The 16,733-nt window shown below is 43.8% G+C and overlaps 1 pseudogene; it reads right to left on the reverse strand.

Annotated features, from left to right (window-relative positions):
- LOC102186292 overlaps nt 1-15,941 on the reverse strand; it is a 79,259-nt pseudogene extending 63,318 nt beyond the window's left edge.

The raw sequence follows: 16,733 nt of genomic DNA on the forward strand, positions 1-16,733 counted from the left end.
TATTTTGAAGCTCAGGGCTGTTTTCCTGTGTTGCTGGAGAATTTGAGTGGTATGTCTTGCTCTGCAACTTGTTGGCCCTTGGGTGGTGCTTGGTTTCAAGAAAAGTTATGACCAACATAGATAGCATATTCAAAAGCAGAGACATTACTTTGCCGACTAAGGTCCGTCTAGTCAAGGCTATGGTTTTTCCAGTAGTCATGTATGGATGTGAGAGTTGGACTGTGAAGAAGGCTGAGCACCGGAGAATTGATGCTTTTGAACTGTGGTGTTGGAGAAGACTCTTGAGAGTCCCTTGGACTGCAAGGAGATCCAACCAGTCCATTCTAAAGGAGATCAGCCCTGGGATTTCTTTGGAAGGAATGATGCTAAAGCTGAAACTCCAGTACTTTGGCCACCTCATGTGAAGAGTTGACTCATTGGAAAAGACTCTGATGCTGGGAGGGATTGAGGGGCAGGAGGAGAAGGGGACTGAGGATGAGATGGCTGGATGGCATCACTGACTCAATGGAGGCGAGTCTGAGTGAACTCTGGGAGTTGGTGATGGACAGGGAGGCCCGGCGTGCTGCAATTCATGGGGTCGCAAAGAGTTGGACACGACTGAGCGACTGAACTGAACTGAGCTGATGGAGGCATTTGATGAGCTCCTGTTGATTAATGTTCCCTAGAGTCAGAAGTTCTCTGGTGTTCTCAGGATTTGGACTTAAGCCTCCTGCTTTTGGTTTTCAGTTTTATTTTTACAGTAGCCTCAAGACTTCTCCATCTATACAGCAACATTGATAAAACATCTCCTTTCAAAGACAATGGGCTGCTTTTCTGGGTGCCTGATGTCCTCTGCCAGCATTCAGAAGTTGTTTTGTGGGATTTACCTGGCATTTAAATGTTCTTTTGATGAATTTGTTGGGGGAGAAAGTGGTCTCCCTGTCCTATTCCTCCACCATCTTAGGACCACCTCCTCTACGTCTTCTAAAGAGCCTCTTGATGAAAGCAAAAGAGGAGAGTGAAAAAGCTGGCTTAAAACTCAACATTCAGAAAACTAAGACCATGGCATCTGGTCCCATCACTTCATGGCAAGTAGCTGGGGAAACAGTGGAAGCAGTGACAGACTTTATTTGGGCTCCAAAATCACTGCAAATGGACACTGCAGCCATGAAATTAAAAGACTCTTACTCCTTGGAAGAAAAGTTATGACCAAACTAGACAGCATATTAAAAGCAGAGAAATTACTTTGCCAACAAAGGTCCATCTTGTTAAGGCTATGGTTTTTCCAGTAGTAGTGTATGAATGTGAGAGTTGGACTATAAAGAAAGCTGAGAGCCAAAGAATTGACGCTTTTGAATTGTGGTGTTGGAGAAGACTCTTGAGAGTCCCTTGGACTGCAAGGAGATCCAACCAGTCCATCCTAAAGGAAATCAGTCCTGAATATTCATTGGAAGGACTGATGCTGAAGCTGAAACTCCAATACTTGGCCACCTGATATGAAGAACTAACTCATTTTAAAAGACCGTGATGCTGGGAATGATTAAAGGTGGGAGGAAAAGGGGATGACAGAGGATGAGATGGTTGGATGGCATCACCGACCCAATGGATATGAGTTTGAGTAAACTCCAGGAGTTGGTGATGGACAGGGAGGCCTGGTGTGCTTCAGTCCAAGGGGTCGCAAAGAGTTGGACAAGACTGAGAGACTGAACTGAACTGATTTAGAGCTTTACATATTTGTTGGATTAAGTCAGCTATAAAGTCAGGGCTATTGTCTCATCCTACGCTGGTTGGGATCCTGAATCTGGGGGTTATTTCTTGAAGAAGACAGCCAGCCATTTCACTAGCTTTTCCAGGTCTGATAGGGAAGGCCTCCTCCCATCCTGAGAAGGTACATAGACTTGTAGATAATGCTAATGTTGGCAGGTTTTCATCTCAATAAAGTCCACCTCTAAATGTTCAAAGGGCAGAGTGCCTTTTAACTGTATTCCTGGAGGTTTTTATGTCCAGGGACAGAATTGACCTGTGAGCAGGCACAATAGTTTCTGGATTCCATTGTACACAAGGAGGAAAATCGTGAAATTAGGAAGTATTTTAGAATAAATTCTTCCATTTTGTCATGTCCCAAGTGGGTTGCCTGGTGGACCTGAGACACCAGTGTGGGGGCCAATGTCTCGGGTACCAGTAACCTGCCATCTGGCAGTTCCTACCAACCTTTTTCATTTTTTGTGGTCTTTTCTGTTTCTGCCAGCTGGTCTTGGGCCAGGGTATACTGCGAGAGAGTTAAAGTTAGGTCAAGCATTTTTGAGAGCACAAGTGTTCTGACAAGTCCTCCCCCAGTGGCCCCAGATTCCTTAGCTGCATGTTTCGCAGCTTTATCTGCTAGTCGGTTTCCCCATGCTTGGGGTGTGGGGGGGTGTCTTCTCTTTGGTGACCCTGACAATGCATCACCACTACCTTTTCAGGTTCCCATACAGCATCTAACAGAGTCAAGGTTTCTTCCTTGCCTTTAGTGTCCTTTCCATTGGCCATCAGAAGACCTCTCCCTTTAAATAAAGCCCCAAATATGTGCAAAGTGGCAAAAGCATACCTAGAGTCAGTGTAAATATTCATCTTCTTACCTTTTGACAGCTGGAGGGCCCAGATTAGAGCATGTAGGTCAGCCCGTTGAGCAGACCCTTGTGATGGCAGGGAGCCAGCCTCAATAATGGTTTCTTCTGTGACTACTGCATATCCTGACAATCGTTTACCAGGCTGGTGCCATTGGTGTACAGGACCCAGTCTGGGTCCAGGATTGGCTGGTTTCTCAAGTTGGGTCTGCTGGCATAAACTTCTAGGACTTCCTTGCAATCATGTGAAGGCCCACCTTCTCCCCTAGGAAGGAGAGTGGCTGGGTTCAGGGCCTGACAAATCTCAATAGTAACATGGGGGTCCTCACATAACAGTCTCTGGTATTGAGCAATCTGGGATATTGACAGCCATTTATGGGGTTCTCTCGTAGGAGAGTGTTGACCTCAAAAGTATTGACTTTTATGATCAAGTCTTGACCCAAAGCCAGCTTGGTTACCTCCCAGACCAGTAAGGCAACCACAGAAACTGCCTGTAAGCATCCTGGCCACTTGGTGGCAACATCATGCAGCCATTTCAAGAGATAAGCCACGGATCTGCCCCATGTCCCCACAGTCTGGGTCAACACTCCCATAGCCACCTTGTCCTTTTCAGTCATGTAAACAGGTTAGCAAGGTCTGGCAGGCCCAAGGCAGGTGCTGACATAATTGCCAGCTTTAGTTCTTCAAAGGCCTATTGCTGTCTCTTAGTCCAATTTAATGAATCTCCTTTTGGTCCAGTTAGGAGTTCATATAACACCTGGACCATCGGGGAATAGCCTGCAATCCAAATCCTACAAAACCCAGTGGCTCCCAAGAACTCTTGGACCTGTTGTCTGATTGGTTGTGCGATTCTCAAAATGACCTCTTTTCTGGACTGGTCTAACAGCCTTGTGTCTCCTCTCAGAACAAACCCCAAATATCTTGCCTCCTCTTTGCAGATCTGTGGCTTCTTTTTCCAGACTCGGTAGCCGGACTCCATCAACAGCTCTAGTAAAGCCTTGGTTCCTTCCCAGGAGTCTTCTCTGTTCTCGGCAGCCAAAAGCAAGTCGTCCACATATTGTAGCAACCAGCATCTGAACCTCTCTGGCTGGAATGAATCCAGGTCAGAAGCCAAGTCTTCCCCAAAGACAGTTGGGGAATTCTTAAATCCTTGTGGGAAGCAAGTCCAGGTGAGCTGCTGTTTAGTGCCCCCTTCTGGGTCTTCCCATTCAAAAGCAAAAATAGGTTGAGACACCAGGAGAGGCATATACAGAAGAAGTTATCCTTGATATCTAAACAAGTATAGATCTTAGCACTCAGTGGGAGGAGGCTAAGTAAAGTACAGGGATTAGGAATGGCGGGATGTAGAGTCATGGTGGCTTGGTTGACCAGTCTGAGGTCCTGCACAGGCCTATAGTCCTGTCCCCCTTCTTTCTTGACTGGCAGGGTCGGTGTATTCCAGGCCGACTGGCATTCAATCAGGATGCCTGCCTGTTTTAGTCTGTTTATGTATGGCAAAATGCCAATTCGAGCCTCTAGCGGCAGCTGGTAGTGGTGTTTTCTGACTGGGGCGGCACTGGGTTTGAGTTCTATTACTGTGGCTTGATGTATGGCAAGCCCGGGGCCGAGGGGGGGGAGGTGTGGGGGTGGGTGGGTGGGGGGGCGTGGCGAGGAGTGTTATTTTCCACCCACACCTCAGGGAATTGTTGAGTTAACTCTCTTTCTCTGCCATTTAGCCCATCTAGGTTTCCTTTCTGGGAGGTCATGTAACCTCCATTCATCTTGAGGGGCTACCGAGAGGGAGAATAAATAGGTGGTTGAGCCCACTTAAATAGTGGGTTTTTCTCAAGGGGAGAAAGTCACTTGTGCCCCAACTTGGATAACAAATCTCTTCCCAACAGAGGTACTGGGCATTCAGGAACGTACAGCAATTCATGAGTCACTGGATGTCCCCACATCTGGCATTTCCTGGGCAGGCAGAAAGGTCTAATCGATTGTACCCCGGTCACTTCTTCTGTAGCAGTGGCCTTTCTTGAGAGGGGTGCCATGGTCTCGGTTACTACTGACATCTCTGCTTCAGTGTCTATCATAAAGTCAATAATTTGGTCCCCTACTTTTAGCTCCACCATGGGCTCGTGGGGACCTTGTGTCTTTGAGCCCCAGCACCCCCATTCAGTCTCCAGTCCGGCCAGCCCTATAACAGCCGGTGCCAAATCCTTTTCCCCGTTATTCTGGGGGCATTCATTTTCCCAATGGCTGAAGCCCCGGCATCAGGCCCACTGGTTTGCTTGCACTGTGGCTCTGGGCCTTCTCATGGGGTGCTTGCTGAGAGATTGGCTCCAACTCAGAGGGAACTTTAGGGAGGACCCAGGAAAGGGCCTTCCTCAAGCCGTGGCCAGAAATGGGATCCTCTGATCTGCTGTCTTATGATCTTCTCTCCATTTTCTCTGTTTCTCATTGTATCTCTATGTCTCTATTTCTGAATACCTTATCAGCGATCTCAATCATCTGTGAGTTAGTCATGGCCAATACCCTGTCTACCTTTTGAAGTTTGTGTCTGATATTGGGGTAGGCTTGAGACACGAAGGCTGCATTTATCACCATCTGAGATCCAGCAGCCTCTGGAGTTATTGGCATATAGTCTATAGGCCTCACATAGTCTTTCATAGAACTCAGAGGGTGATTCGGTTTCCCTTTGAATCACTTCAGAGGGTTTTGCCATATTCATGGGTTTTCAGGTCCCTTCCTGAGGCCTTATAAAACAGCCATCTTGATATCTCTCTAGGTGGCCCCTTCCTTCCTCTGAGTTATAACCCCAACTGGGGCTCTCATCAGGGGCAGCTAGCTCTGCCCACCACTGCGGGTTTATGGTACCCTCAGGGGCCATCTCTTTTAGCCATTTTCTAGCCTCAGCTGGGATCCTGTGTCTTTCCTCAGTGCTGAAAAGGGAGACTAGTAGTTGGATTATGTCAGCCCCTGTAGGGTGGTGGGTTTGAAAAATAGTCTCCATTAGTCTAATCATACCTTGTGGCTCCCCTGAGTACGGAGGAGTGTGTCTCTGCCAGTTTAATGTATCTGTGGAGGAAAATGATGGTAGTGCCCTTCTGCGTCCTGAACTGGAGGCTGTTGTATCTCTCTGAGAGGCATCTGCAGCGGGGTTCTTTCCCCCTGTTCCTTGGCGGAGCACAGTCTCTGTCTAATTCCTGTGTTTCCTTCCCCCTTTTTGTTCCTACTCACTGGGACAGGCGGGTACAGCCTGGGAGGTCTGGCTGGGGTGGAATGCTGGGGGCGATGTCCGGAGGCTCCTTCTGCTGGGATCGGAGCCTGCCGGAATGGCAGCTTAATGATCTTCTGGGGAGCTGGCGGGTGAGCAGCGGCTGTTGCTGGAATTTCAGCCGGCCCTGGATCAGGCATTAAGGCAGACTCTGGTCCCGGTGGAGCACTAGGTGGAGCATGCATCATCATCATCCAGTACGAAGGAGGGGCTAGGTCATTCCCTCCAAATCCTGTAGAATCTTTTTCATCATCAGTCAATTTTTGTGCCATGAATAATTTTCCCTTCCCTTTTGGGATACAAAACCTCGTCCAAGGAGGAGGGTGTTGGGCTAACCCTAGCCATGAGTCAATATAGGGAATTTGATCTGGATATCCAGGATTCCCTGTGACCACGGCATAAACAGCTTTTACTATGTTTAAGTCCATAGTGCCCTCTGGTGGCCATCCAACTCCCATGAAGGGCCATTCATCCTCACAGAGGGCACGGAGTCGGCTAGGTGACATCTTTATCCCATAATCTCCTCCGGACACTTTTTTTTTTTAGGTTTAAATCATATTTTCCAATACAGTTGCCTTGGATTCATTTCCTCCCATTTTGCTTACCTTTCCAGGTCTCTTTTTTCTTCCCTCTTTGCTCTGTCTACGGAGTTTTTGGTACTTCTGATATTTCCACTCAATGAAGCATTGAAATTGCCATTCTGCCTCTTTCCTGATTGAAGTGAGAAGAGCCTTACCTGCTAGATCCCAGAGGGAGAAAGGGAATCAGCGTGTCCTCACTTGCCGATTAACACAGTTGAACCAGAACACTATGTTGTCCAAGATTGTTTCTCCTCTGGCTTTAAGAGTTCGTTCTGTCCTGGTGAGCTTGATCGGGTGTGGGTGGAAACACAGATGAGATAGGTATCCCACGTCCCAGGCTGTCTCTGGAAAGGCCAATTCGTATTCACTCATGTATTTCCCTCCTTCTGTCCCGACAAGCCTGAGGGGATTAAGAATTTCACAGCAGGTAGGATACCTCCTTGGGGAGGGCAAAAATACGGGCACACAAAGACCAAGTTTCTTCCCCCAAAAGCCCTCTCCCAGTGGCTTGGTAATAATTTGCCCCAAGATGGTGCGGACACCACCTCCTCTGCGACATTCAAGTTTCTCTCCAAAAGCCTTCTTGAAACCACCTGACAAATTTATCCCAAGACCTTGCAGACACCACCTCTTCTGTGATATCACGGTCAGTGTGCCCCCCCATTCCCTCCCGGGGGCGGGGGTGTGATCAGCACCCTCTTCCACCCTGCTGGGTGGGAACCTCCTTACCTGAGGGCTCAGTTTCCCTGCTGCCATCCACTGTCCACTAACGTGAAAGGTCCGGGTGTCGAGAAACAGAATCTTTCCAGAGGGGCGAGGCGCCTCTCCCCATCTAGAAGATCCGAGCCGTGATGTAGCCCCAAACGAGACTTGTCTCCTCAAAGTGAGGAGTTTCCCTGGTCCATGCACCAAAGGTTATAGCCAATCACCCAGGGAAACAAACTCACTCAGAAGGACAGCGCAGATAGTGGAGTGCACTTTACTACACCGGCGGCTGAAGCAGAGTCTCCTCTTTAGCCAGGGACCCCGACCAACTTTTGTGAAAACCTTATATACCTGAAGTGTACGTGCTCAAGCCCACACGCCCAAATTCCTTAAACCTAGCATGGAAAATGTTAAAGAGAGATACAGTCAGGTTACAGTCATGATTCAAAATCTAAGGGGTCTGCTGGTTGTATATACATTGTGGTCTACATCAATGGGTGCCATAAAGATAACAAAAGTGATTGACCACATAGGGGATCATTACTTCTTTCTGGCGATGGGAAATCTAGGCACGGGGTCTGGTGTTTATCAGTTTGGGAGGCCTGTTCGGCCATAGGTACGTTGACTCCATGGCTGCCAGGTATATAGTCCAAAGTTTGCTGAGAAAATGAGAGAGAGTTTCCTTCTTCTCAAATGGAGTCAGCTTAGCCTGTTCCTTTCCTGCTTCATCCCTCATTTCCTGAGGGATGTGGGATCTTTCCTTGTGACACATGGGCTCTCTTGTTGTGGCTCCAGGGCTTAGGTGCCCTGAGGCATGTGTGATCTTAGTTCCCTGACCAGGGATTGAACCCTCATCCCCTGTACTGGAGGACAGATTCTTAACCACGGGAGCACTGGGGAAGTCCCCATAGTTTCATTTTAAAGTAAAAGATAGAGCAGTTTCACAGTGAGGAGAGAAGTTATTCCTTTTGATAAAATTTTAATTATATCAAATAAATAATAAAAATAAACAAAAACTAAATTAAAATAAAATATTAAATAAAAATAAATAAAATAAAATAAAACTCAAATAATAAAAAAAGAGTTGTAAAGAGTCAGACATGACTGAGTGACTGAGCTGACTGAAATAATAAAAAATTGCAACTCCCAGCATATGAAGCTATGTTAGAATTCCTCAAAATTTACCAAAATTCACTAGCAAGATGGAAGGGGTGAAAAATATGAGTGGGATAAGATTTTGAGTTACATACATTGGATAGAGTGTATTAAGACATTATGTAAATATAGTAATTCTGTCATGAAACAAAATCTAAAACTGCACTAGAAAATGATCAAACTCTAGAATAAAAATCAGTAAAAGAAGATTAAAAATACTTGTGCATTTCTTACAACCGGAAGTCCTATAAAATCTCAATACAGATCAAATTTAACTTTTGAACTAGGTGGGCTATAATTTGAAAATAATGTTTCAAGGCTCAGGAAGAAGAAAAGGATATAATGTATTCTGTGCTTCGTTCTGAAGGGGACTTCATTTTGGAATGATAACTTTAACTTCGGTTAAAAAACAGAATTAAAAAAACTTTCTCAATTTGTATTTGCTTTCCTCAATGTGTGTTCTACAAAATTTAAAACTATGTAGGTCATGTTCTGTTTCTATTGGTGTTGCCTGGAGAAAACCTTGTGGATCATCATGGAAGTTATTTCTATGTAACATGTTGTGAATTCTGTGTGCTCACATAACTTTTTTCTCTCAGTAGTATTAACATGAACAGGGGCAGTAAGTTTACGCATATAAAATGTGCGCTCTATGATAAAAAAAAAGACCAAATAATTTTCCCTCTCAATGAGGACATATTGGGGAATGAAAAGGGAAGTATAGTATTAATAACTATGATAGGACAACAGGATAAATATCTGCTGAAGACAGAAATGAAGGATGAAAGTAAGGTTACTGGGACTTCCCTGGTGGTCCAGTGGTCCAGTGGGTAAGACCCATGTTTCCAATGCAGGGAGTGAGGCTTTGATGCCTAATCAGAGAGCTAAGATCCCCTATGCCTCACAGCCAGAAAACCAAAACTTAAAACAGAAGAATATTGTAGAAGTCTTTAAAGAATAAAGACTTTACAAATGGTCCATATAAAAAAACCAACATTCAAAAAATTAAAATATAAATTAAAGTGCTATCAGATTTGCGTTTTAAACCCTTCATTATGACTAGCACCTTGTGATTGGATTATGGAGAGAAAGTTTGGGATTTTATGCTGCAGTTGCTCATTTATTGCAGTATATCACTTAAAAGATGATACATTTGCATAAGTATAGTTAAGTGAATCTCTTTTAAATTTTTCAGGAAGTAAAGTTTTAGTGTATGAATAATTTGTTACATAAATTGGTCTGGATTCAGCACTGGATAATGACCTTCAGCTTTCTCCCGTTCTCAGTGTGTGGTGCCTGTGCCAGCAGCATGCACATCACTAGGAACCTCTTAGAGATTAAAATTCTTCATTCCACTCCAGACCTCTGAGTTGAGGTCCAGCCATCTGAGTTGTAGAAACCCTCCAGAGGTTGTGGTGCAACTTTACAATCTGAAACACATTTCTCCAAGGAAAAAAGGAACAAAGACTATTCAAGCAAGCTCATTCTCCATGGCTAACAGTCTTGATCCAACATTTTATCCAAATATCACATTTTATTTTGTGTTTAAAGAGAAAGCTCAAAAAATATGTTCAACTTAACAGAGGAAACAATGAAACAGTGAAACTGAAGCCATGTAGACAATAAAAAATGTTTGTGTTCTAGACACCAAGGAAGGCTGACCAGCTTGCATGTTCCAGAGATCATTTACAAAAAATAATTTTCCATCTTGACAGTGAGTTCAGATGCAGTAAAAGGGAGGAGATCTTGGAGGAGCCCAGGAATTCTCTGGGAATGAGACTAAAAGGACTCCAGGGTTGCAGCCCTGAAGAACCTTTAATCATTTGTATTTTAGTTTACTTATTTTTAAAAGATTTTTTTGATGTGGACCATTTTAAAGGTCTTTACTAAATTTGTTACAGCAGTGCTTCTGTTTTATGTTTTTAGGCTGGAAGTCTAAGATTGATTTTTCTGCAGGGTTATTTCCTTCTGAAGGCAGTTTGCTGGAGATCTTTAGCATTCCCGGGCTTGTAGACCCATTTTCCCAATTCCTGCTTCCATCTTCACATAGGGCTCGCCCTGATCTCGTGTCTGTGTCCGATTTTCTGCCTTTTATAAGGACCCCAGTTGTATCAGGTTAAGGACTTAGTCTACTCCAGGACAATCTCACCTTAAACCTGAACAAATTACATCTATGAAGAGGCTTACATTCTGAGGTGCTGGGAATTAGGTCTTGGATATATCTTGGATGTATCTTTGGGGGGACACAACTCAACCAACAACATGCATTTAGGCACTGGAGTCAGGCAGGTGTTTGTACCCCTGGCCAGTCACATGTGGCTTCCCCTAGGGAGGGGACATAACCTTGGACCAAGCAGCTCCCTTAAGCCTAGGAAAGTTCTGGCAAAAAGGATTCAGTTGCAAGCTCCCAGAAGACAACATCCCTGGTAGTTTCTGAAGAGGTGTTCTGGGTGGTGAAGCCTGATATCAACCATGGCAGCCCCCTGTGCATCTCTGATTATAACAAGGGCTTCTAGAGGTTCCTGAGACAGAAGATTCTAAGTGAGTTACCTTGAGGACCCAATCCCAGACAAAACAGTCGTCTTCATGGTGGGGGAGGGGGTGAATCCGTACCCCAGGGGTTGGGTTGACAGCGTGTGGGAGGTTGGAGATCCACAACTAGAAAACCCGTGTCCCATCACATAGTCTAGACCATGGCCAACACTGTCATCGTGTCACGAATACCACATCCTCCTCTGGGAGAACTTTGGAGATACCAGTTCCTCCACATGCTTCCTCTTGCTTGCCACCAAGCTGGTGACAACTGTTTCTCTGTCATGTGGCTCACCTTTGAGTCAGAGCCAGGGTCCTAGGGACCTGAAGCTCCACTGTCATCTCTTGGCTATGAGTCCAAGGAGTCTGAGTGGCCCCTCTGAGCAAAGAGACCACCCACCCAGCTTCTCATGTGAGACTGAAGCATCCTTGAGATACTTTTCTGGGGAGAAATGTGTTTTCTCTTTTCCAAGAAGGTTCTATTGAATATCATAAACCTGGGAAGACACAATTCAGGCTATTACCTATCAGTGGACTCAATTTATTGGTGGCTGAATTAGGTGAAGCAATAAGGATGTGCTTACTATATACTTAATGATGGAGGAACTGGCTAGATTCAGTAGAAAAACTTTGAATAGTGCCATTAAACAGACCATCTATCTTTAACTTTTAATGACTAAGTGTAGTTGTACACAGAGACTTTTAAAAAGAGAAGGGAGAATCCCTTGCTAAAGACAGGTAAAGCAGGTACAATGGCTTCCACATCTGAATGAATAAACATATTATATATCAGAGTGATATACTGTTCAAAAGCCAAGCGTAATAGAAACTTATTATGAGATAAAACCTGAATGCCTGTTTCTCTTAGACTCTGCTTGATTACTTAAACCTTTCAGAGAGTTCTTCTCAGGTCTTATGAGAATAATGTAGGACTTTGGCACAAAGATGCAGCCAAGGAGCCCAGCAGTGGAGGCCAACATGGAGAAGATCTCCACAGCCACCATGACCTTGCCCTTTGTGCTGTGAAGGTCTCAGGCAGGTTCTTGGCCAGGAAAGCCAAGGAGAAGCTCCACAGGGCTAAGGAGCCCAGGTAACCCGGAATATAGTAGAAAGCAGTGACCAAGCCCTTGCACACAATGATGAGAACCTTGGGCTCAGAATGAGTGTCCATCTCAAGGAAAGGGGGAAAGGTTCCCAGACAGACTCCACAGATCAGGAAATGCACAAGAATGACCTAGCTCCTGCTACACAAGAATGAAGCTAGCTCTCATGGTTCTTCCTGGTTTCCTGATCTTGAATGCCAAAATCACAGGCAGGGTATTGACCAAAACAGTGGCAACAGCCATGGTAAACACAGCTCCGAGTGTGGTCTGTTGGAGGACACAGGTAGCTGTGTTGGGATGAGCAATGGAGAGCAAGGGCCAGAGGAAGCAGAGGGGGAGAAAGAGGAGCAGGACATAGCTGAGAGCCCAATTATCGGCCTTGACTATGGGGGTGCCTTGGCACTTTAAAAAGACCCACAGAGCCACAGCTGTGATGACAAACACCACAGAGCCATGCAGGTCAGTGACATTCCCAAGGACTCCTCAAAGGCCAGAAGGTGACAACCTTGGGGAGGCAGCAGTTTCTCTCCCTGTTTGGATACCCTTGGTCTGGGCACTGGTCACACTCTCTGCATCTGAGGAGAAAGTGGATTCAGCATTTCTTCACTTATACAACATTTCAATATGTGGTAAACAGAAACATTTCCTGTCACTGTTCATATGTGTATTGTGCATATTGGTCCCTTCTGATATAATATTCAGACACACCTAATTAGGAAGTGTTTGTGAGGATGTAAAATTTGGAACCTTTGTATGTTCTTGCTGGGAATGAAAAATGGTGCAGCTACTGTGAAAATAAGTCTGACTGTTTCTCTAGGAATTAGTACAGTATAATTTATTATATAAAAACTATACTATAGCATAGTTTATTCTCTAACAATAAACATAGTATTAGCTTCAGTTCTGTGGGGTCGCACAGAGTCGGACACGACTGAAGCGATGCAGCAGCAGCAGCAGCAGCAGCATCAGTGAGCAATTTCCATCTAGGAGTACTCTCCCCAACTTCAAGGCATAGGCTTGAAAAGATAATCTCCTACCTGCATTACTTACAGTAACCAAACAATGAAACCAGCCCAAGTGTCCACTGACAGATAAATGGATAATGACAATGATGTACACATTCAACGCAATGGTATTCTGCCTTAAAGTGAAATGAATTGATCTGGTACCTGCTACAATGCACAAGAATCTTGAAAGGCTTATCCTTTTGAAAGAAAGCACACTCCAAAGGACAAAGATGGTTTTCTTTATAAATGTACTTAGAGTAGTCAAATTCATAGACACAGAAAGTGGAATGATCTTTACAAGGGAGTAGAAAGTAAGAGGAGAAGGCAATGGCACCCCACTCCGGTACTCTTGCCTGGAGAATGCCATGGACGGAGGAGCCTGGTAGGCTGCAGTCCATGGGGTTGCTAAGAGTTGGACACGACTGAGCGACTTCACTTTTCACTTTTCACTTTCATGCATTGGAGAAGGAAATGGCAACCCACTCCAGTGTTCTTGCCTGGAGAATCCCAGGGACGCGGGAGCCTGGTGGGCTGCTGTCTATGGGGTCGCACAGGGTCGGACACGACTGAAGTGACTTAGCAGCAGCAGCAGCAGCAGAAAGTAAGAGGGGACTATCCTGGTAGTTCAGCTGGTAAAGAATCCTCCTGCAATTCAGGAGACCCTGGTTTAATTCCTAGGTCAGGAAGATCCCTTGGAGAAGGGATAGGCTACCCACTCTAGTATTCTTGGACTTCTCTGATGGCTTAGATGGTAAAGAATCCACCTGCAATGCAGGAGACCTGGGTTCCATCCCTGGGTTGGGAAGATCCCCTGGAGGAGGGCATGGCAACCCATTCTAGTATTCTTGCCTGGAGAATCCCCATAGACAGAGGAGCCTGGCGGGCTACAGTCCATGAGGTTGCAAGAAGTCGGATACAATTGAACAACTAAGCACAGCACAGCAGAGCATAGCACAGTGCAGAAAGTAATAGGAAGTAACTGTTTCATGGCAAGAGAGATGAAGGTAGAGGTGATACGTTCTCTGGAGGGACAGTGGAGAAAGTTGTATAGCAATGGGAATTTATTACTGCCTTTGAATTGCACTCAAGAATAATTAAAATGTTAGATTTTATATGATGTATATTTTACCATAAAAAAATGGATAGGTCAAAAAAATGAATAAGTATATGTTTTGAGAAAATGATGCCCAAAGACATCATTCTTCTTTCCCCAAACCTTCAGTTTCCTTTTCATTGTGAAATATATAAGAGGTGGTGTTACCATAAATGATTATAAATCTTTATTCCTGTGTTGTTCGAAATGTGCTTCTCTGGGCAAAAAGCAGAAGTAAAACAGCAAATAGGCCTTCCTTCCTGTGGAATTTTTCTGAACCCTGAACTATAACTCTGGCTACACATAGATTTCAGACTGAAAAATAAAAGTAGACATAGGCATTGGTCAAATTTTGCAGATGATTAGCTGCTGTCAGAGGACATCTCTATTTCTCCCAGAAGAAAGGACATTCACCTTCTGTTATATCACTGGGTCTCATTCCTACTCCTAGCCTTGTCATATTCCCAAGGAATCTAACTATGAGGAACTAAGTTATGTTTCCAAATTCCTTTTTCTGAAATATTTACAGAGATGGCCAAAAATTTAGCAAAGTATTCCATGGCTTTTGTTTCATATATTCCTGGTGACATACTTTGTTCTTCTTTTGTTTAACAACCTAATCCAAAAATCTTGTCAGTGCAAGTATGCATGTGGTCATGATACTGAAGGTTAATGTGTAGAAAAATATTTTACTATGCTCTCATATTGGCTGTATAGAGGATGGACTTTTTGGTAAAGAACCTAACAGTGTGAAAAACAGACACACTGCTAAAAGTAATTTTATAAAAAATTAATGCAGGCCATGGAGAGACAGACTATGAGAGCGTGTTCTGAAATACAGATTTTGATTAACACATTACATCCTGATCCAAGTATGGTACAGTTTTGTACAAAAATGAGAAACACTTTTATGTGTTACATCCAAAAGCATTAAACAAATAATCACCTTACAATTACACTGGACTTTCACATGTGGGAAATTTGTTAAAATTCATGGTCAATGCTTTGAAGTATTAGAGTGAAGTTTTATGACCAAATAATATGCAAATAATGAAGGGAATGTATAAATGGAAAGTACAAAGAGGTAGTTGACATCCATAGTCTACTTGTGTTTATCTGAACAGAAGAACTTTACCAAATATAAATAAGGTCAGGGTATTTCATTCTACACAACCTACTCATCCTAGACATTGACTCGGAAAGTATGTAAGAGCACTTACTGTGAGTCACAACGTTACATTCACAAGGTGACTTTAATGCTCAAAGACATGCACACTTCATTTCATATGAAGATTCTGTTCTAATATTTTGACAATGGATACATCTAATCTTAGAAAGATGTCATACCTCATTGATAGACCATTCTATCATCTCTTTACTTATCACCAAACCTTGGTCATATAGGCTCTTGGAGCCAAATTCTCCCACTTTAACCAGGAGTTCTAGATCACATAGGAAACTCACAGCATTCAGGATAACATGCTGCATCACATGACTTCTTTTGTCATCTAAGAATATGTGCTCCCAAGCATTGTTTCTAAATTAGATTTTATCCAGGAATGGGTGAAGCTAGAAAAGAAGCAAGACTGAAAAATGAAAAGTGCATTCAAATTAGAAACGGAAGGCCCGTTGTTACATAGCACGCTTTCTTCCCCAACTCCCCAGCCTCAATCAGTTTCTTGTTGGTAGTTTTGTGTGGCTGTTTACCATCTCTAGGACTCTAGTGACATGGACATTTCATCTCGTTCTGAAAACAAAGACAGAAGGAACTGAATACAATCATGACACAATCAAAGGATGTCTCCATCATGGGTGTTGGTGTGTCCCAGACCAATAAGTATTGAAAGCTTGTTGCTTTCAACAACATACAAGGGAAATCCCATAAGATTATCAGCTGAATCCTCAATAGAACTCTACAAGCCAGAAGAGAATGGCATGATACATTCAAGTGGTGGAAAGGAAAAATCTACAAATAAGAAATAATCTACCCAGAAGTTTCTCAATCAGATTTAATGTTGAAATCAAAAGTTTTGTTGTTGTTCTAATGAGTCAGCTCTTCGCATCAAGTGGCCAAAGTATTGGCGTTTCAGCTTCAACATCAGTCCTTCCAATGAAAATTTAGAGTTGATTTCCTTTAGGACTGATTGGTTTGATCTCTCTGCAGTCCAAGGGACTCAAGAACCTCCTGCTATACCATAGTTCAAAAGCATCAATTCTTTGCCACTCAGACTTCCTTATGGTCCAAATTTCACATCCATGTATGACTACTGCAAAAACCATAGCTTTGACTAGATGGACTTTTGTTGGCAAAGTAACGTCTCTGCTTTTTAATATTCTGTCTAGGTTTGTCATAGCTTTTCTTCCAAGGAGCAAGAGTCATTTAATTTCATGGCTGCAGTCACCATCTGCAGTGATTTTGGAGCCCAGGAAGATAAAGTCTGTCACTGTTTCCACTGTTTCCCCATCTGTTTGCCATGAAGTGATGGATTGGATGCCATGATCTTAGTATTTTGAATATTGGGTTTTAAGCCAGCTTATTCGCTCTCCTATTTCATGTTCATCAAGAGGCTCTTTAGTTCTTCTTTCCTTTCCACCATAAGGGTGGTGTTATCTGCATATCTGAGGTTTTTAGTATTTTGCCTGGCAATCTTGATTCCAGCTTGTGCTTCATCCAGCCCAGCACTTCATATGATGTACCCTGCATATAAGTTAAATAAGT

Source organism: Capra hircus, chromosome 7, assembly GCF_001704415.2.
Source record: "Capra hircus breed San Clemente chromosome 7, ASM170441v1, whole genome shotgun sequence".
Lineage (NCBI taxonomy): Eukaryota > Metazoa > Chordata > Mammalia > Artiodactyla > Bovidae > Capra > Capra hircus.